Below are 23,274 nucleotides of genomic sequence, written 5' to 3' on the forward strand. Positions count from 1 at the left end.
CGAAAACTAGAATGAGTAAAACAAAATGTTGCTAAATGAACAAGAAAGTTTTATTTTCATTTCATTGTTCTTATTTACGGCTGTTTTGACATGAAATTTGCCACATACATGTCTTTGCCGATTATACACATAGTAACATTATAAGAAATACCGGGCAAATTCGTTATCAAATTATATTCCTACAACAAATATATTTATAGACATGCGACAATAATTTTAGACATTGATCATTCTCATAACTTGAAGTTTATATTCAGTACCGTAACTTGTGGAGACAGGCCAGAGGGAGAACCTACCCTCCCATCTAAGCTTACCGAAGTTTAAAGGGGAATAACTTCAAGGTAAATTTTACTTACTTCATATGATTAGATACGAACGTGAATGTATAAATGAATCATGAAATAGGTTCACCACATCCTAGAACAAACAAACATATCTTATTGCGAGGACCATCGAGAAAGTAAAGAACGATTGCGCATCGTGCGCGGTGCCGAGCCCCACCACTGCGAGTCAGTGCCGGTCTGGCTAGGTCGGCTGCTCGGCGATCGCCGAGGGCCCGAGAACCTTTGGGAGGGCCCGGACGCATAGGAAAATAGATATTTAAAACTTAAAAAATAACTTAATTATCAGATGTTTAGAATAAAAAACAGAATTAACTACTGATAATTTTAAAACACAACATAGTTTATTGTAATGCTTGAAAACCAGTTAAAAAACAACCAGTACCAGATTTACACACAACAAGCTATAGCGCCAGTCTTGTAGGGGCCCCCAAAATATTAAAAAAGTAAATTAGATATAATGACATTTTTTTTTATCTAACTTTAATTTTCAGTTCACAGTTCATACGGTATCTTCTCTAATAACATTACGTAGATACAGTACCGAAAACTATTTATCTGTTATACTATTTCCTTTCGGACTTTATGGTTGCCGCACTTTCCTTTGCGACAGTTTTCATAGATTTATTGTTCCTTTCTTTTCGTATTTTTCACAGGTTTTCCTAAAATTCTCTAACATTAACATTGTATTAATTTCCGACAAAAACGAGTGAAATAGTTTACTAAACATTTTTTTTAATTCCAAGATATAGAAGAACGGTTTGTACCCAACAAGACTCTACTGCTTGACTGTTCCTGGTTAGACCCAAAAAGGTACGAGGATATAGTTGCAATGGAGGTAGAAGATTTTCCAGATGATTGCTTGCAAACTGTTTCTCAATTAATAAACGTGAGTAGAAGTGAGTTGTTATTAGAACTGAAACAGTTTGCAAGCCAGTATCGTAATTTGAGTGCAGATTTTAGTGACAAGTCTGAAGAACCAGAAGAGAAAGAAGTGTGTAAATTTGTGAGAATTACAAGTAATGATGGTGATGGTGATTCAGATGAAAGTGTGACATCTGAAGAAGAATCTGAAGATAAAAAGGAAAAGTCCGGAACTCAATGTGGTACTAAAAGAAAATGTTTCAGATGTCTCTCATGTGCATTTCCCATTCTCTATGAACTATGGTCACAGTCTGGATTATTTAGTAATTTATATACTGTGTTTAAATATATAATGGCCATTCCATCCACTCAGGTGACTTGTGAACGATTTTTTTCGAAATTGAAAATTGTAAAAAAAAAAAAAAAAAAAAACAGACTCACAAGTAAACCTTACGTTTTGGTGAATCGAGTTGCTGACGGAGACACATATGAGAAAGTAGTACTAAATGTGGTCAGTATTTCAGTGAAGTTATAGGTGCGAAGCTCCAGGGGTTTAGGAGATACAGCTACCAGAACATCACATGGAAGTACAGAATAGTCTTCATACAATTGGAGGTAAAAGCTCTATAAGACCTCTTGTAGCGACAAAAGGTGAATAGCAAATATATGGATACATATTAGGACTAGGGAGAAGTCATATAGTAAGGGTATATCTGACGGCGGCCATCTTGAAATCCGCCATTTTGAATTAAGGTTAAGTTTTTAAAATAGGAATAGGGTCATGTGATACATGATTTAAGGCGCGAATTTAATCAAAAGAACAATGGTGACGTTAATTTTGATTTACGGACAATTGGTAAAAAATTATAGGGAAATTAAATATTGTTGCAGCATATGTATTAGTCATTTACCCCACCTTGTAATTTTTTTGTTAATGATAATAATTAAATAAAAAGCAGGTGGATAAATATTAGGTCTATGGTAAGAGTTGCCTTGATGGCGGCCATGTTCAAATCCACCATTTTGAATCAGACAGTTTTAAATAGCGAACGAGAAATAGATGTGAACAGGATACAAGAAAAACAACGAAATGGCGTGCAAGTACAGCATCAAACAACTAACATTGTAACGCCAACATTCTATTTTTGATTAACTTCTAGCTCGAAGTCATCTATTGCATTACTCTATTCCCATTTAATTTTGTGCTGAATAATGATAAAGCAAAAATGGTTATACCGTTGGATTTATGGCAAATTTGCTATTAATAAGATGTCACTGTTATGCGTTTTGTTTAAAACTTTTGTCTGATTCAAAATGGCGGATTTGAACATGGCCGCCATCAAGGCAACTCTTACCATAGACCTAATATTTATCCACCTGCTTTTTATTTAATTATTATCATTAACACAAAATTTACAAGGTGGGGTAAAGGACTAATACATATGCTGTAACAATATTTAATTTCCCTGTAACTTTTTACCAATTGCGCGTAAATCAAAATTAACGTCACCATTGTTCTTCTGATTAAATTCGAGTCTTAAATCATGTATCACATGACCCTATTCCTATTTTAAAAACTTAACCTTAATTCAAAATGGTGGATTTCAAGATGGCCGTCGTCAGGTATACCCTTACTATATGACTTCCCCCTAGTCCTAATATGTACCCATATATTTGTTATTCATCTTTTGTCGTTACAAGAGGTCTTATAGAGCTTTTACCTCCAACTGTATGAAGACTATTTTGTACTTCCATGTAATGTTCTGGTAGCTATATCTCCTAAACCCCTGGAGCTTCGCACCTATAACTTCACTGAAATACTGACCACATTTAGTACTACTTTCTCATATGTGTTTCCGTCAGCAACTCGATTCACCCAAACGTAAGGTTTACTTGTCAGATATTCTTTAAGCGAGAACTTACTATCTCCTTTAATGTTGATGAATGTTTGTTGAGAGAGACTTGTTTATAAATTTGGACAAAAAGAAAATCATTGATGAAATTGCGGTGAAAGTGAAATTTTGAAAAGGAAATTAATGTATTGATATGTTCCTGATGCTTTGTAATTCTTGTGTGTGTCGGAGTCATTTTCAATTTTACAATTATGTGCTTTATGATATTGTAATCATTTATTAGTAGTAATCAATAATTTGTCTGTTTGTATTAATATAAATCTAGAATAAGCCTCACTTTGTTAGTGCATACCAATATTTTCGTCTTTTTACAGTTATGTGATCGTATAAATATTGTAATACACGTTAAATATTTGTCATTAGTTCTCATAGAATAAAACAAAATGTTTATACGGGTTTCGCATAATTTTGCCATATCAACACATTTCTCTTTATTTCACTCATAGCCTCATTACATCATATAGTACAATGCTGAACTGACGCCGAAACCTATATTATGATTTATATCTATGTTATATTGCTTAAGTATGTTTTACCTTGTCATTTATCGTAACATAGATAGATTTAAAATACTTCAGAAACTTTTTTTCCATAAACAAACCTTTAATCATTGTTGTAAGTACCGAAGATACGCTGTGAAAAGTTTCTCGATCAGGGGGCCCACAACCAACTTTAGCCGAGGGCCCGTGATTGCTCCAGACCGGCACTGCTGCGAGTACGTGCGCGACAGTTAGCTCCTTCCTTCACCTCAGCGTGAGCCGAGTCTCAATGCTGTGCAGTTACGCTACTTGTTTTCAGAATTATTCAAAACGGCGACGCCAATTGAAAATCCCGCCAAATGTGAAGTACGGAGTGTCATTCGTTTTCTGAACGCGCAAAATGTTAAGCCTATTGAAATTTATATGCCAGTAAAGAATGTTTATGGTGATAGTGCAATGAACGAGTCATCAGTTAGAAAATGGTGCATTATGTTTAATAAAGAAAGGACCATCGTGCATGATGAAGAATAGAGTGGGAGGCTATCACTTGTTACGGAAGAAGTGAAGAAAAAAGTCGAAGAAAACATTTATGATTATCGAATTTCACTTATTCCCGAAACTTAAGGAAGTTTTGGGTGGAAAACAGTTTGCAAACAAAAAAATGAAATGAAATCTTTAAGTTTTACGTCCCACGGTTATGCCGGTTAGGCTAAAGGAGACGGTGATAATGAGAGATGAATGAAATGGTGGAATGAAGAAAGTGGGAGGAAACGGGAGAACCCCGGGAAAACCAATGAGCACGGTGTTTGTCCACCACTAAGTCCACACGGCGCGAGCTGGGATGTAACCAGGGACCCCAAGCACCGGAGGTGAACGCTCTATCACTGAGCCAAGTTTGCAAACGATGAGGAACTCAAGCAAGCAGTGACAGCCTGGCTCAAATTTTTCCCGCAGATGAGTATAACATCGGCATTGAAAAGCTGGTTCCATATTAGAACAAGTGTCTTGATAACTATGGGATTACATAGAAAAGTAGAGTAAGGTCTTGTGACTTCGTAAGTTTTGTGTTAACATCTTCTGTTTTTATTTAACCATGCCGAAACGTTTTTTTGAACAACCATGGTACTTTTTAAAAAAGAAAGTGAAGTCTGGGTCCATTTCAGTTAAATCTCTACTATTAGGGTCTTCAGAAATAATAGGAGAGAGGTGGGTAAAATGATCCTCTACCCCTACAGCGGAAACTGGTGGTGCTGCCTGTTGTATCATGCGGTTGCTACGTCACAGAAAATAAGCTGTTCTTGTTCATCAGTACTCCTTGGATGAGAAAAGTTTTGTTAGTCTTCCAGACCAAAAAATATGATTTTCATAACATTGTTTATAAGGTAAGTCCTGCTTTTTGCTGTATTTGTACTAACTTATGAATTAGAATATAAATGAGACACTATTTGTTGAAAAGTCAGTGCTTAACTCTATACATTTAGCAATGCAGGTGGAAGTCTTCTCCATGTTTTGTCACACAAGAACGTATTTAATGGAAGCCATATGAAAAGAAAAACGATCCCGGGATCATAACTTAGAATTATTCCATTTTCTTAGCGATCATTTTGCCGTTTTTGTTTATTTTACTCAAGGTAATCCAGATGAGCATGATAATGAAATCCTTGGAGATAAGCCTACTTTAAGTTATGTCCAGCAAAACCCTTCGAACCATTCTAGGTCTGTTGTTCTGGAAGCTGCTGTTCCAAAATTAAAGGAATACAAAAAGAAGGCAATTATTTCTAAAACGAAGAAGTTGCAAGGTGCAAAAAAGAAATATTAAGTATCATCTGCTTTTGACGACGAATCCATGAGAGATACCGAGTGTATCCATTGACATTACTTATATTCAAAGTCTGCTGGAGGTGAAGGTTGGATAACGTGTCAGTAGTTCCAGAAATGGGCCCACGATCAGTGTGTTGGTGTTGATGAAGTTGAAGATTTGGTTCTTTGTGACGTGTGTTCTGCCACTTAAGCTACAAGAAAGCTGATCCCAAGAAAAGCATGACAGAACTAAGTGTTTCGTAAAACGCTTTCTACGTATATAGAACAATATAGTAGCCTACTTTAACAAACTAAATACTATTATTACTAACATACTTTAACACCCCAGACAACACGTACGTGTACGACACATGTGCACTATCCAAGCATAAGCCGTACATGTGCACATGTGCATTTGTGTGGATGATGAACACATACATAATCCGTGCATAAGCCGTACACGTGAATTTGCGTGGATGAAGCACACATACATAACCCGTGTATGTGTACATGTGCTTTTACGTAGGTTATGCACACGTACATAACCAGTGACTAAGTCGTGCATGTGCACAGGTGCATTTTCATGGATAAAGTACACATTTACATAACCCGTGCTTAAGCCGTTACATGCGCATGTGCATTTGCGTGGATGAAGCACACGTACAGAACACGTGCTGAAGCCGTTATGTGCACATGTGCATTTGCATGGATGAAGCACACGTTTATATAACCCGTGCTGTAGCCTTTATATACACATGTGCATTTGTGTTGATACAGCGAACGTACGTAACCTGTGCTTAAGCCGTTATGTGCACATGTGCATTTGCGTGGATGCAGCGCACGTACAGAACCCGTACTTAAGCCGTTATGTGCACATGCGCATTTGCATGGATGAAGCACACATTTATATAACCCGTGCTTAAGCCGTTATGTACACATGTGCATTTGCGTGGATACAGCGAACGTACATAACCCATGCTTGAGCCGTGTATGTGCACATGTGCATTTGTGTGAATGAAGCACATTTAAATTACCGGTGCTTAAGCCGTTGTGTGCACATGGGCATTTGCACGGCTACTGCACGTGTGTATGAGACGTCCATAATACCGTGCAAGTATATACTTTTACTTTCATTCTTTTACTCTCATTTTCATCAACAATATAAAGTAACCTCCATTTTTGGTAGATGTCGTTTTTCCTCCAGGCGGTGTTATAGAGACTTTTCGACGAATAACAACTGAATGATTGTAAAAACTCCATAACGTCCACTGAGCTAGGATAGAAGATCAACAGGTGGCAGCATTGTACTGATGTAACTACTGGCAGACAGTTCATAGCTTTACAAAATTATTTTTGTGACCAATTATAGCAGAATATGTTGCGTTATTTGTTACTTGGCAAACATGTCAAAGATACTACCTAAAGCTTTGCTCGTTGCGCATAATAAACTCCAAAACTAAAATTCTCACTGACAATTCTTAGTTACTTGTGATATACTTTGAAGGTGATGTCCTTGCTGATCATACATACTTAACCAGCTGGCGCAGTACAGCTTTCGTAACAAGTCTAGACTGTTTTCTTTGCGTACGTGTGGACGCACGGCGATCGGAATTCAGTTTCGGGCGACAGGTTACAAGAGATCGAGGGTTTCACCCAAGTGGAAGCCTGCTGAAGTACACTATTATTGTGTATTTTTTGCTCATCATTCCGAATCCTTCGTTTCGCTTCGCTTCCATCACTTCAGTTAGCTGTGTATAATTTCTCATCGCTTATGGTATCTGGCTATGGATACCGGACAGGCTTCAGGACCATCAGCTTCCCGACCTTCTACTATCTCGACGAAGACGGAAAAGCGGAAGCCTCGTAGGGAAAAGTCTACAGCAGAAACAAGCCCAGATCGATCTCACTCACCTCTTAGCTGCCCAGTACCGTCGTCAAGATCGCCACCATCCAAGAAATACCATACAGATGCCCACAACATCTCTAGTTCAGATGATGACCGTCTCATCATTGACGAGGAATTTCCTCCTCTGCCTCCTCCAAAGCTGCAACCGGACATATATAGCTTTCTTCTTCAAAATTACGATCCTAAGTACCGGAATTCGAAACTCCTTCTTCAACAAATTCTGAAATACCGACCACGCTCTGAGATATCACAAATAGTAGAAACCAAGAACGGCTTCATCATTAAGTCATCATCACCAAACTTTGCTACAACCATCCGAGATAAACATAGCTTCGAAATCTTCGGGAAAACCGCAACACTTTCTCCACTCACTAACAATAAGCAGAAACAGCGCCCACCCCCACGCCAACCACCTACCATGTCGGTAGTGGTCCGTGGGGTTGATCCGTCGATAACAGATGCAGAGATTGAAGATGAACTACGAGAGGAAGCCTATTCCTTCAAAAAATGTATACGTATTCGGAATAACCAGGGGCCTACCTACATGGTCCGGATCTTGACCACTTCACAAGACACGATCAACGATCTACTAGATAATGGAGTATTCATCTTCAAAAAGAGACATCGTGTAGAACCGTCACGAACCAGCACCACTTCCTCTTAGATGCGAAAGATGCCAGGAATACAATACGCACTCCACTGATCGCTGCACAAACCAATTCAAATGCGGCTATTGCTCTGGACCTCATCCAATTCGCACCTGCACTAATCTTCAACAAGCTCCTACTTGTAATACTTGCCATAAAAGATCTCATCCAACTTACAGTTATAAATGTAAATCTCGGCCTACTCCAGAAGAGACTAAACCAGAACTCGTAGTACCATTACGTACTCACGACGCTCAGAACCAAACAGTGGATACACCACTGGAACCCAATCAATATGTCACCCTTCATCAATTATTAGCATTCATCACTTTGACCCTTCAGAATGTCCATCCTTTTGCACGGCCACTCATGTTACAGCATGTTCAACATGCCGCTCGCAACCTTTTCCATCTTGACTTCCATGCTATCTATAATGGCCCATACGTACATTTCCATGCCACTCCACTTACAACTGCTGTTTAAATCTATATTCACTATGGCTTTTATCATGGCTCTCATATTCTTATTCCTCAACATCCGATAATTTTTCACTCATAAAATTCTGTTTGAACAACTTCTACTAGAAGAAAAAGTCAATACTTTCCTTCTGAATGAAACGCACCTTACACCCAAGCTCACTTGCCGCCTTCCAGGATATCGCATTCTTCGCCAGGATAGTACCATACCAGCCCGCCATGCTAATAGCGGCGTTGCCATAGGTTTTTCACCTCATATACCTCATCGTATTCATTCTGCTCCGATTCAAAATCTACCAGAACATCTCATTACTACTCTCTATTATAAGTCATTATGTGTAACAGTAGCCACCATTTATGTTCGTCCCGGTCACACAATTCCACTCTCATTCTTTCACTACATCTCTAACAACTTCCGTCATTACATCATTTTAGCAGACATTAACTTTCACAGCCGCTCTGATAGAGATAAGACAACTTTCACGAATTTCATTGTCACAACTACGACCGGTATAATTCATCCTTTACCTAAACCCACCCGCCCAGAATCCAATACTACTCCAGACATCGCCATAACTTCATCCTTTTTATCACACCGTATTCACATCGATATCTTAGATCCAATTGGAATCGATCATGTCCCAATTAAACTCAGCCACCGAGTATCCACTACCTCTATCACCAACACACCACCCCCTCCCAGACTCATCCCCCGCTATGATAAAGCAGATTGGTCGAAGTATCGAACTTACTTAAGTCACTCTTTTGAGCAATGCGTTCTTCCCACTACGAAAGATGAGTTATACTCTACCCTGGATCATATCACTAAACATATACAAGTTGCCTCCGAACAGTTCATTCCTAAATCTACATATTCACCCCATAAACCTAAACTACCCCCTCACTATCTTAGTCTCATACAGCGCTCCCGTCAGTTTTATAAAGAATATGTGCGATCTGGAAACCGTGAAGCTCTTCAACACCATCGAGCCCTCCATCGTAGTCTCAAACTATGTTAAAGCTTATAAATTACGACAATGGATCAAGGCTTGCAATTTTCTTTCTGATACATCCCACCCTACAAAATATTGGAAGCGTTTCAACGCACTCACCGGAAAATTCACCAGAACACCCTATCCACTCATTCATCAAGATCAAGCACTCCACTCAGACCAAGATAAAGCTAATGCCTTCGCTACCTATTTACAGGATATCTTTACGCCTTTGTCTGCTACACGCCATTTTCGTCATCATCCTACAGAGCACTTTAACTTTTGGTCTCCACATCTTCAACCCAACGTGAATCACACAGTCTCTTCTCACAAAGCTCTCACTGCCACCATCACTCCTCTCGAGATCAAGCATGTAGTTACCCGCAAACGCAACACTGCACCAGGCATCGATAATATCTCGTATCGCCATGTGAAAGAAAGCCCAACTGTTCTGATAAATATTCTTGCCCTGATCTATACTTTTATCCTTCGTACCGGCTATATACCCGCTCCGTGGAAAACGTCTAAAGTTCTTATGTTTCTTAAACCAGAGAAACCTCCCGACCAAGTATCCTCTTACCGTCCGATTCAGCTCACCCCGTTTTTCACTAAAATTCTGGAAAAAATCATAGTACAATGCCTTCATCTCCATCTTTCACGGTACAATCTCTCGCCAGTCCACCAAGCAGGATTCCGCCCACAGTTCAGTATTAACGATCAGCTCATGCGTCTTCTAATCTACATTACTAATCACTACAATACGACAAAACCATCCTGCCTGGTCCTCTTTGATCTGAAAAAGGCATTTGATAAAGTTTGGCATCAAGGACTTTTCTCTAAGTTACTCAATTTTCGCCTTCCTCTCGCATACATACGATTCATTTATAATTTCTTGTCTGGACGCCTCGCATACGTTTTCATCAATAAACAATCATCTCATCCTATCTTCCTACATTCCGGTGTACCACAGGGCTCTTCGCTCTCTCCCCTACTTTACCTGCTATATGTTGCAGATATGCCTCCACTTCCTACCAACGTTCATTTATTTCAATACGCCGACGACACAGCCTTTCTTGCCGTAGGTCGCACTGTTCACCAACTAAACACAGCACTGCAGGAGGCGATAGATACATTTGTCCTCTGGTGTGATAAATGGAGGCTTAAGATCAATGCCAGTAAAACACAAACTACAGTATTCCTACCACCCCATAAACGCTCCAAAGTCCACCGCAATCCATCTCTATTAAATCTCACAGTTAACGACATTCGTCTTCAGCTTTCTAAAACAGTCAAATATTTGGGACTTACATTGGACAGACACCTTTCTTGGAAAGCACACCTGCAGGATGTTACAGCAAAAGCTTACCGTCGACTTAACTTACTTAAACGTATAACTGGTACCACTTGGGGTCTTCATTCCGAACTTCTTTTAAACACCTACAAAGTATTTCTTCGCCCAGTGCTGACTTACGGCCATCCTGCCTGGATTGCAGCTCTCCCTTCCTATCATCACAAACTTAAAGTTCTCGAACGACACGCCCTTCGTATAGCATACCGCATCAAACTTCCCAGTCCAACTCAGATTCTATACGACCGACTGCCTTTTCCTCACATTTTATTCCATCTCGAACAACTTCGTCTTAAGTACTTTCAGACACGTCTCAATCTTCATCACCCGCTTCTCCGAGATACTATTAACGCTCATACCAACTTTGATCTTCCACATCCCATCACACAATCTCCTCTTTCCCTCTTTTTCACACTGTATCATTACTCTCTCCCACCCGACCACCCTGATCTTCCACTGACTCGTACTTTTCTCATCGACCATCCTCCACCTCATATCACACCGTCATATTCCGCACAGTAGTCCTCTGTTACTAACAGGGCTTCCCTTTGTCTCTCATCAATGCTTGGAGCAGCCCCCAAGCGAGAAGATTAACTTGAATCTGTCCTCTAACGATCACCCTCGTGTTGTGTTGTCTAGTGCACCTAATCTCATAGTCATCTAATTCTTCTCTTCTCCCATATAGAAAGTATTGTCCACTCTTAAACTCAATCATGCAATACCGACATTCCCCTACCTCATGATTGCTATCGCAAAGATAGCAATATCCACCTGCTGAATAATAATAAATTTTATGGAATAAAGTGATAATAAAATAATGAAAATTCCCTTAGACCATCTTCCAGTCCTTTTCTCCCGATTCCCAAACTTCTCTTTCCCTATGGAGGGCGTAACCCTCGGGCGGGTAGCTAGCCTCGGCTAGCAAAAAAAACCTTGCTGTTATAGATGGTGTTACTGTTTAGGACACCAAATATATAAACTCTTTTTTTCCCTTGCGTTTCGAATATGCTTTTGCATCATCTCTGTACTACAGGAAATCACCTTTATCGTACATGTTAATCATCTGGGTACTGCGTGTAAATCACTTGTGTGTAAAGTGTAAATCATCTCTGTCCTACATGTAAATCATCTGGGTACTGCGTGTAAATCACCTGTGTTACGTGTAAAACATCTCTGTCCTACATGTAAGTCATCTGGGTACTGCGTATAAATCACCTATGTGTTACGTGTAAATCACCTCTGTCCTCCATGTAAATCACCTGCTTACTGCGTGTAAATCACCTGTGTGTTACATGTAAATCATCTCTGTTCTACATGTAAATCACCCTGGTTACTGCGTGTAAATCACTTGTGTGCTACATGTAAAACACCAGTGTGCTACGTGTAAATCACCGCTGTCCTACATGTAAATCAACTGTGAACTACATGTAAATCGAATACGTGCTACTTGTAAATCACCTGCGCGGTAGGTGTAAATCACTTGTGCAGGACGTTTACGTGTGTATTGCACATGTTCTGTGCACGTGAAGATGTTGAATAGGTCCTGTGACGTATATGTGCATCACATGTACAGGCGTGCATTTATACAGATGATGCACATGTTGCATCCGTGCAATTGTACATGTATTATATGGATACTGTACGTGCATTGTGCTGTCTGGGACAGTATAACTACACCCTGTATTCCATATTTTAAAAAATATAATCATTTTTGTAAATTGAGAAGATTTTTCCATTATTTTCAATGCAACGATCATTTTACAGGCTCCTTAAGGCAAAACGATTCTTTCGCAATATTTTCAAATTTGTGTCAAAATAATATCAAAGACGTTTGTTGACAATGTTCAAAATTGCACGTTAGAAACCTGAGATAACACCTTATCCTACCGACACAATTATCACAATATAGATCATTACAGCTAAGATCTGGAGACCAATTTGTCTTAAGGGGATCACTTTATCCACCTCTCCCCTACATATATCCTAAGATTTTAAGTTGTGTTAAATATTGTGCTCTAAATCTACCTTGTGAACCAAGGAATGGATCTATCATACTATTTCAAAGAGAATTAAAAGTAAATTTATGATGCTAACTACCAGATCGCACCGAGAAGTGGTAAACTAAGTTCATTTTCATAATGTTCACCTCAATCACTCTTCCTGCTTAAGTCTTTGTTGATTACAAGTAATATATGTGTGTGTAACTGTCAGGAATACAAGTATTTGTCATTGTTAAGACTCTGTATGTCACGGTTAAAAGAACAAACGGTAATTGATACAAACTTTTATTTACAGGTAATTTTTTTCATATAGATCCTATACAGCAGGGCCGTAACTTATGGGGGGCAGGGAGGGCAACTGCCCCCCAGGAAAGCTCTCCGCCGTTCGAGGGGGAGAGCATTTTAAGACCAAAAATTTTCTTACTCCATATGCCATACGAACATGAAATTATAAATGAAACATCAAACAGGTTCACTACATTACATAAACAAAACAGCATACAAAAGATAAATAAAAGAAAAATGAGTTGTGGGCCCATTTCAGTAAAAAAAATGTCTACTATTAGGGACTCGAGAAATAATAATTATTCGTACGACTTTGAGATTTGTCAATATTGTCCCCTTAATAAATTTGCCATGTATGGAACGGGTCCAGTGGCGTAACTAACAGCCCCCCAGACCTTGCCGTGCGGGAGGGCCCACAGGTCCGGGGGTCCATAAAGAGTAAGAGAAAGATTGAAAGAGGGGCCCAAGAAATACAAAAACAACTTTTCCGAGGGGTACCAAATATGCGTATTAATGTTTGCCTCCCCCTAGAAAAAATCTAAACTACGGCGCTGCTATACAGTACAAAAATGAAGGGTCTATCCTGGCAGAATAAAAGCTGCCAGTGATTATTGGTAACAATGGCCTACTTTTAGGACCATAACGAACTCTATGCATTCTCGAAAACTATGCATTGGAATCTACCTTCAAGCATGCCATTTTGTTTACTACGATGTAGTCGATCAATTGATAAATCACATATTGGTAAGTGTTTGTAGCAGGTTAGATTCCACATGACCAATAGGGAAAGCATGCTTGTCCTTTATAGAAATCGGGGAGGTACTTCTGAAAATTCATCTTCATATCAGTGAATTCTCTGTAACAAAGGTACATTGTTCTTCTTGTGTGGTCAAAAATCTTTCAGCTCTGTGTTGCATATGTATGTGTTGTTTAAGCTTAAGTGTCATGATACTATCTTTACCTATTATTTTCATCAGAAATACTTTACAGATAATTTTCACCTGAGGTATGGTGAACCACGCGTAGATAGACACATGTTGCTTCTGTGAAGAACAACATACAAAAATCTAAAGCAAATCATTCTTAGAATAGCTGGAAAACAGTAACCCTAGACTGGAGAACTTACGTATAATGCACAAAAGAAGGTCTTGAAAGTTCAAACGAACAGTGGATAAACCTGAGGAACGTACCTAAGCATTTATTAGTGCCTTAATTTTAGTTTTGAGCCTCATGTAAACCGTGAAACTCCTTAACCTTCTTGTCCAAGATTTATTATTATTATTATTATTATTATTATTATTATTATTATTATTATTATTATTATTATTATTATTATTATTGTGGAGGTACCGGTAAGTCCGGAGTAGAAATTAGGGATGGGCAAAACCGTTTTTTAAAAACCGGTTCGGTTTTTCACCGAAACTGGTTTCGGTGAAAACTTTTCGAAAACACATAAAACTATTTCTGTGGTAATGGATTCGGTTTCCGGAGAACAACGAAACACCATTATGGTCAGAAATAGAACAAATTTTGAAAAAAAAAACGGAATCGGTTTTGAAGAAAACCGAACCGGTTATGGAGAAAACCGATAACCGGTTTCGGTGAAAAACCGAACCGGCTTTGAAGAAAACCATAACCGGTTTTGAAGAAAACTGAAACCGGTTTTTGTGCCCACCACTAGTAGAAATCGAGGATGGACCGGCGTTTCAACAATGTGATTTTATTAGAATTTTATTGAACTAACTTAACCTTACAGCTACGGATTTAGGAACTAGATTTCTGGGCTTTCGGCATCTATGGCCATTTAGCCCGTAATGTTTTGAGGGATGACGTCCCTCGGCGATCACACTATCCGAGGAAAGAGAAGGAAGAAAGGATTTGGGAAGGAAATAAGCGTCCTGGGACCTATAACTTAAATACCATCTCAGCATTTGCGTGGTGTGTATGAGGAAACCCCAGGAAAACCTCATTCACGATGGTTGGCCTGAAAAAGCGTTTAAAACTTTTACGACAGAGTGCCCCACCGGAAATCGAACCCGGGACCGCTTGCACCGAAGGCGAGAGCGTTAGCGACTACGATATATCGCCTTATAGTTCAACAAGTGCTATTCCCAAGAGCAGTAGTAATTTTTAAATTCTGAGAAAACACACGCTTTAAGTATTGAAAGGTGGTGCAGTAGCGTAGTCAATAAGATGTCTGTCTACCAACTTAAGCTCGGGTTAGATCTTAGGTGTGAACTGGAAATTTTTGTTCTTATATCTTCGTTGCAGATCTGAGTTTCGCCCAGCAGCCTCTTTGATATGAAAATGAAAGAAAATGAGTTGTAGGAGCAGATATTAAGTACATAAATTGTAATATGTGGAAAAGTCATTTTGAACTGGTCGGAGTATAACTATTATAACCAGGAAAGAGCAAAACTGGTTGTGCAGAAAAGGGGAGGGAGCGAGATAGGTGCGATGTAATAAAATTTGTGTTGACAGAATACGGTTATTCATTATGCGTAGAGCAGTGATTTTACAAAGTCACGACAGCGGGTTATTTTCTAGTAACCACTGTCTTCCATCAACGCTAAATTTTCTCTCTTGTGTATGGTTTAGTGCAAGTATATTGATAAACTGTAAATTTCCGAGCATCCAGTTCATAAACTGGATGTGGAGGACATATAAATTTATACTCTCATTTCTCATTCAATGCAACTCCTAACTATGCATCGTTTCGTTATTCTCTGAAAGGAAACTATGTTGAATAATAAATGGATCATAGCTTTTGACCTTCCAACAACTGAAGATAAGAAATGGAGTGAAAATTAATTATTTTTTATACAGGGTGCGGCAGCGTTCATAGCGTAATTTGACTTGCGTAGTACAACGACGTACTTAATGAATGCGCGCCAGCACGTACCGCATTCGTGTACTAATGATCTGCCATTTCGAGTGTGACAGTGATATGGAGCGGTGGAGTGCACAGCATCGTGTCTTTGTTGTTGAAGGTTATTTCAAGAATAATGACTCTGTTATTGCTACCCAGTGTCTATTTCGGCAACATTTCAACTTGGAACTCCATGAGAAAGTTCCAGATGGACGGTCCATTGTGAGGTGGGTACATGCATTTCGAACAACAGGTTCTGTTTGCAATGACAAATGGAGAAGTGAAAGAACTGTGCGGACACCAGAAGCCGTGGAAAATGTTCGTGCTGCAATATTGCGTAACCCAAAAAGATCTGCTCGTCGTCACTCGCAAACTGTGCATATGTCCGATAGCTCATTCAGGAGAATATTGCACAAAGACCTTCATTTTTACCCATATAAGCTGCAGATTGTTCAGGAAATTAGGCCTCGCGATTGAGTTTCACGACAAACATTCTGATTAACCATGCGTGATCTCCTTCGCCAAAATCCACAAATGTTGCACACCATCCTGATGTCAGATGAAGCTCATTTCGAGTTATGTGGTTCAGTGAATAAACAGAATATGCGTTATTGGAGTGATGTAAACCCGCATGAACTTCACATCAAGCCCTTGCACAGTTCTCGTGTCACAGTGTGGTGTGGAGTTGCTTCGTTTGGGATTATTGGTCCTTACTTCTTTGAGGATGACAGCGGAGTGGCTGTAACTGTCACCAGTGAACTCTACCCAAAGATGCTGCAAGAATTCGTTTCTTCCCCAATTAGGTATGGTCGATGTGGATGTGGAACAATTATGGTTTGAACAAGACGGAGCGACCTCGCATACAGCCAGAATTTGCATTGATTTCTTGCAACAGACATTTCCAGGTAGAGTAATTTCCCGTTTTGGTGGCATTTCCTGGTCGCCTCGCTCACCTGATCTTTCATGTGCAGATATTTGCCTTTGGAGCTACCTGAAGCAAGAAGTGTTCCAAACACGTTGTGCCACCATTCCTGAGTTGAAGGATCGCATCAGCACTGCCGTCGGCAATGTCCCAGGAAATACGTTACGCCGAGTTACGGAAAGCTTCCAACGCCGCCTAGATGAATGTGTTGTGCAGAGGGGGCATCATTTGACAGGAGTCATATTCAAAAAGTAATCCACCCAATGGACAATGACTTACACATTAGTAAATGGCATACCTTTAAGTATTAATTTGACGTAAGAGGTAATAAATAAATTACCGTTACTGCCTGATGGTGTGTTTTTAATATTCTACTATGAACGCTGTACAACACCCTGTACAACACCTAGAAAAATAAGTAAAAGATATAATTATTAACAAATCTCTTTCTTGTGAAATACGAACTAAATTATAAGCCCTGAAACTTCATAGGGAAAACTCATTCTCAAAAATAAATTATCCCTTGTGGACTTTTCGTAAATGACTTATGCCATTTGTTAGAATTAGTAACGAAATATTTGTTTATCAAATATCCACAAAACCCTTGAGTTGAGTTGAGTTGATTTTGAGTTTAACGTCCCTTTCAACAGCGAGGCTATATTAGACGGGACCTACTGATTAAACGTGGAATCAGAACCACATGAGTTCCCACCGGGAATCGAACCCGGGTCTCCTACGCCAAACGCTAACCGCTTAGCCACAAAGAAGCTCCCACGAAACCGTATTAGTCATATTTGAAAAGAAAAACCGCAGAAAGAAAACATTCATCTCGAATGATTAACTACCCATTGTGGATATTTTTGTGGGAACTAATTTACTCATCACTATAAAAATAATAATGAAATATTTATTTGTGAAATCTGAACAAAATCACATGAGTTGTTTTAAGATAATCAAGCACAAAGCTCGCCTCAAGAACAAAATGACTCTCGGGGTCTTTTTTCTAGCATAGATGAGCTATGTCGAGTTTTCAGGGTACTAATGAAAGATTTATTTATGAAATATGAATAAAATTACCTGAGTGGTTTTTGAGAAAATATTTCGAGCAAGACCTACATTCCTTGTAAATATGTTAAGAACAAATAACTTATACAATATTGTCAAGATATGAATGAAAAATGAACAAAATAATCGTCTGTTTTGATCAAATCACCCGAAAAGTAGTCACCGGTATGACTAAACTACCGTTCGTAGATTTTTCCCAGAAAAATGACAGACCACAGTTTAGAGTTAATAATGTAATACTGGTATATTATATAGAAAATCGTTAGAACCGTTTCGGAGAAAATCGCATTTTCAAAATTTTTACTCTTTAATAAACTATCATTATTTTGGGAGTAGAAAGAAAATTCGCGAAACTCACTTACAGAATCAGAAGTTTAAAATTTAGTGCAGATTTCTTGACTATGATTTCCAAGCGAATATACACGTCAAATTAGGACGAATGAACAGATAACATATAAAATCACTTTTGCGGTGTGTAGAAGTCATTTAACATGAAAATCCGTTGAAATTTCAATTTAGATATTATTTTTCGTGGTCATTATATTTCCTTTTCTCTTATTATTGCTTGAAAGTAAAAAGGAAGTGTGTGACTTTCACGAACGAACACATGGATTCTCATTATTTCAAATGAAAAATGAAACGAAGAAGGATCATGTTCATCTACATATACAATGTACTTTTAGCTAAGTGTTCCTGGTGCAACGGGAGAGGCGCCAGCAATTTTCATTTACGGTATTGGGGCCACGGTGACTCACTAGGGATGATTCCATACCGGGACCAAATACCTGGGGAAAACATACATATCGTCTGAAAGGTCTTGCCATGAGAAGTACGAAACCAATTTCAAATCACGGACAAGCCCGCAACATGATCCCATGAGGGGCCAGTTTGTTGGTGTTTGTGACCCTATATATGGCATATTCGACAAAAGTAAAAAATGAATATTACAATGCATCATGCCTGAGCGCCTGAGCCCATCAGTCTCTTTTTTTGGCCCATTGCTAGAACGTGACTCGGGCAAGGGTTTGATAATATCACTTTGCACCCAGACGTATCCATTTGGTCAGTGTTGCCAACGAATTGTAAGTACAATGTGATAGATGGTTTCTTTATCACTTGATTTATATCGATGTAACGTGGCATAAAGATTATTCATCACTAGAGAAAATATACCTGGACGTATTCCTCCACAGGAACCCCAGTTTGTCAGTGATACCAACCAATTGTAAAAATGAGAGTGTGTAAAATAAGTTAGCACGATGAGACGTTTACACATCAAGATTGGCAGAAACATCACACGACACTATAGCAAAAGGACGTTGAGTGTGACTGTTGCCTAACCATTCTAGGTTGTTAGTGTTGCCAATGAAATGTAAACATCACAATGTTGCAAATGGCATGCGTGCCACTGAACGAATATATAACAAATGTGACATAAACAGCATTGGACAATGGAAAACATAGTATGAGTATCCCAGTCTCACAAGCAACCCAGTTTAGTAGTGTTGCCAACCAATGTGAACATCCAAGATTTTTGCGTGAAGTCTACAGCACTGGCGGACATAATTACACTGTGACTAATGCTAGGTTTTCCATTGTCAAATGTTGCTTATGCCACATTTGTTCTGTATTCTTTCAACTGCAAGCACGTCATTTGCAACATTGTGATATTTACACTTCATTGGCAACACTGACAACCTAGAATGGTTAGGAGACAGTCACACTCAACGTCTTTTTGCTATAGTGTCGTGTGATGTTTCTGCTAAGGTTGGTGTATAAATGACTCATCGTACGAATCTGTTTTACACCTTCCCATTTTTACAATTGGCAACACTGACAAACTGGGGTCCTTGAGAGAGAGATTCCTCCACAGTATATTTTCTCTAGTGATGGATGATCTTTATGTCACGTTATATGGATACACATCCGGTGGTAAAGAAACCATATGCTAAATTGTACTTACAATTCGTTGGCAACACTGACCTAATGAGTACTTCTGGGTGCAAAGTGATATTATCAAACTCTTGCCCGAGTCACGTTCTAGCAATGGGCCAAAAAAAGAGCATGATGGGCTCAGGCGCTTAGGTATGATGCATTATAATATTCATTTTTTTTTACTTTTCTCGAATATGCCATACATAAGGTCACAAATACCAACAAAAGTGCCCCTTATGGGGTCATATTGCGGGTTTGTCCGTGATTTGAAAACGATTTCGTTCTTCTCATGGCAAGGCCTTTCAGACGACATATATGTTTTCCCCAGGTACTTGGTTCCGGTATGGAATCATCCCTAGTCAGTGGTGAGTTCGCCGTGAGTTGTCATGATGTGTGGAGGTGATTTTACAAGCTTCGTGCAAGCATATCCCATGTTTTCATTTGTGTTTTTTTCTTTTTTGTCCTGTGCTTAGGATTGTTTAATGGTGTTAATTACTGGAAATTGTGTCAAGAATTACGACGTCATGAATACCATTCGACAAAACACATTAAAATTTGAGTTTGACAAAAATTTCAGACAATTACGACCGTCACCGGCTGAAATACACATATGGTTACGTGAACATTTTTCCGATCTGATGAACAAAGTGATTGCAATTCAATTATACAACTAAGACCTCTGCGTATATGTTAATCTGGATACCGCTCTGAATTTTGAACAAGCTTTACTTACTTTACAACACTCTGATCCTTTCCGTCATTCGACTGCTGTTTCCTCTGCGGTGAATATTTTGGATGCTACAACTAACTATACTAAAGTCCGTATTTTTGAATTACCGTGTGAACTTAGTGATGATATAGTACGTGATACCTTGCGTGAATATTGTGAGATTAAACAAATAATACATGAAAAGTGGGACACTCACTTAAAAAACCCTGTGTTGAATGGTGTCCGAGCCGTTTATATAGAATTGGGGAAACATATACCCTCTAAACTTCACTTCATGGGTTATAAGGCTTCAATTGTGTATCCTTGACAGTTTCAGAAAAATAAACACACTGCTGAACAAGACTGCACTTATTTAATATAAAAACTCATTTACACGTGACGTTTCGATCTTCTAGCCAAGATCCTCATCAGACGTACCTCCCCTTCTTAAGTTCTTCCACTTCTCAACAGTCCTTTTCAGCTTCGAGCCCATTTCAAACTGACACACAATCATAGTCTTACGTCTTGCAAGTAAAATCAGAAAAATAAACACACTGCTGAACAAGACTGCACTTATTTAATATAAAAACACATTTACACGTGACGTTTCGATCTTCTAGCCAAGATCCTCATCAGACGTACGGCACACATACATCTTCGGGCTCTTGAAAATTATCAGAAGACTTCCACATCTGAATCATTTTGTAAAACTGAACGCATCTCCTTTTACCACTATATTCAATCGCAGCAGCGATGTCAACAGAATTACATTGAAGCTATTACGGTATATGGTATTGGTGAAGTTACGGATCTTAATGATCTTAAGACTCATGTTTAAGAACATTTTTCTTCGTTATATCATCCTGGTCAAATCAATGCTACTGCACTAGAGACATATTTCCCGGAGCCAATGCCCCAGCTGTCCGCCGATGTACATCGGCAATTAATGGCGGACATTACTCCCACTGAAATACGAGAAGCACTGCGTACATGTAAGGACCGCAAGAGTCCCAGTTCGGATGGGATAATTTTTGAATTTTATGTCGCCTATTGGGATATTGTTGAAGCAGTTATGCCGCCATTTTAATGAACTCTTAAGGTATCACAATTTCATTGATAATCAAGTTGTCATTATACTCATACCTAAAAAGAACTGTTCGGTGACCATACAGAACTACCATCCTATCACGTTACTCAATACTGACAAGAAACTAGTCTCTAAAGTTTTAGCACAACGCTTGCAAACTTGGTTGCAACGAGATTATTAGTGATTTCCAGGCAGCGATTCATCCCACCAAGAATGTTTTCTGCTCTTAGTAAGATCCGTGACATTACTGAATATTTAAAATTGAAGTGCATATCTGCATGTTTATTATCAGTGGACTTCCAAAATACTTTTGACTTTTTATCCCACGACTATCTCTACACTGTTCTACAAGCCTACAAGTTTTCAGATTCGTTTACTGACCTGACTCGTGCGCTTTACTCTTCAGCCACTTCCTGTATGCATATAAGGGGCCAGCTGACAGCTATCTTTTCGATAGGTCGTGGAGTAAGACAAGGATGTGTTCTATCTATGTATTTATTTAGTTTAGCACTTGAAAGTCTATTCTACCATTTAATGTCTCTCCCCCGTCAGTGGATCATGATTTTCAAACTATCAACGTTCAAGCTTTTCCTGATTATGTTATACTTCTCTTTATTACGAATGAACAGTTTACGCATATTGAGCAGTGTCTACAGTCTCTCGTACAGGTCAGTGGTGAAAAAAAATCAATGTGAGTAAATCGACGTTATCTTAATTTTAACTATATATAAAACTACATGAGCTGACATAAATTATTGAGCACTTCCTACAGGGTTCCAATGATTAAATTTGGCATGATTATAGCTTTCCGGAACTAACCCACAGGAAAATTGCCAAAAGTGAATATTTTTAATTTTTAAGGGGTCTAAAGAGGGGATAAAAAATTTCACCATGTTATTTAAATGTGCCTCTTTTGTACCTATAGTCTCATCTTTTAGGTACTTGGAATTGGAATAAAAACATGAAATTCGGTATGCTTGTACATTTTCGTTAGCTTTACTTAAGTGAATCATTGGAAATAAAATTTTCTAAACGTAGAGTGGTTTCATGGGGAACTGAAAATGTTTCCCATGTTATTTATATGGGACGTCTTCTACACCCCAAAATGTTTAGGCACTTCCGGCAGGGTTAGAATGATGAAATTTGACATGATTGTAGCTTTCCAGGACTAATCGACAGAAAAAATGCCAGAAGTGCATATTTTTAATTTTTAAGGTGTCTAAAAGGTGATCAAGAAATTCCCATGTTATTTAAATAGGCGTTTTCTTGGGATACAAAATCTTTCCTTTTAGATAGTTGAAATAGGAAAGAAACGATAGAATTGTGGGTTCAAGGGGTGCGAGGCTATAGGCAGAGCAAAGACAGTGTGTGGGGCGAAGCCCCCAGCTAGCCAAAGGCTAATATATATATATATACAGGGTGGGCCATTTTAATTAATCCACGGAAATATCTGAAAAATGATAAAACATAGAAGAAATGTTTGAAGTACACGTTATATATTGCTAAGGGGGAAAACCATTTCCGCCAAAAGTACCCCTCCCCATCCCCCGGAAATGGGGGTAACGGGGGGTAACTTTGAAATGTCAAATGGGAACATGGGTCGAGTAATACCTCGTTCGAAAGGTCTTGGAAAACT

This window comes from Thermobia domestica, chromosome 14 (genome assembly GCF_964235325.1).
Source record: "Thermobia domestica chromosome 14, izTheDome1.hap1.1, whole genome shotgun sequence".
Taxonomy (NCBI): Eukaryota; Metazoa; Arthropoda; class Insecta; order Zygentoma; family Lepismatidae; genus Thermobia; species Thermobia domestica.